Raw genomic sequence first — 661 nt, forward strand, 5'->3', positions numbered from 1 at the left:
TTGTAATTGCATGGTTATTAATGCATTTTTGATTAATTCAAGTGGTTTTAGTTGTGAAGCAATAACTTAAGCCTTTATTATTGCCCCTGATGTCAGTGTCGGTGTCATTGGCTCTGTCAGTGAGTTACATAAACAATAAATAATCACATAATTTTTGTGTGGACAGCTGGTAAAGACGAACAAATTTGAATGGCGAGTTTAGTATACATTCCATGCATTTTCAGCTGTCTCCGTTAAGTATTATTGCTGAGGCTATTTCTGACATCTCCCCTTTGCCACCTAACCAGTTTAGCACAATGAAAGTGTGAATTGCTTTTATTGCCGTTCCTCTCCTGGCCCTTAGGCCAGGGCAGGCGTATGAATCATGAACCAGCAAAACCCACCCTCTCTCCGGCTAATGACAGCATCACGTCTGTCTGTGAGTCATCCATACCACATGAGGCTTTGTGAAGTTTCACTGCACCTTGCACTAATACAATTGTGACCTGTCACCTAATCCCATTTTCAGAAAGGCCTTCTGAGAGAGAGAGAGAGCCCTGCGTCTCTGACTTAAGGACCCTAAACCGCTCTGACTCTTGTTCCATACATGTGATCACATGGTGTGTGTGGTGCGCCCTCTTGTGGAGATGCAGATTGCAGGGAGCCCTTCATTCCTCAAATT

This window comes from Alosa sapidissima, chromosome 19, assembly GCF_018492685.1.
Source record: "Alosa sapidissima isolate fAloSap1 chromosome 19, fAloSap1.pri, whole genome shotgun sequence".
NCBI classification, from domain to species: Eukaryota; Metazoa; Chordata; class Actinopteri; order Clupeiformes; family Clupeidae; genus Alosa; species Alosa sapidissima.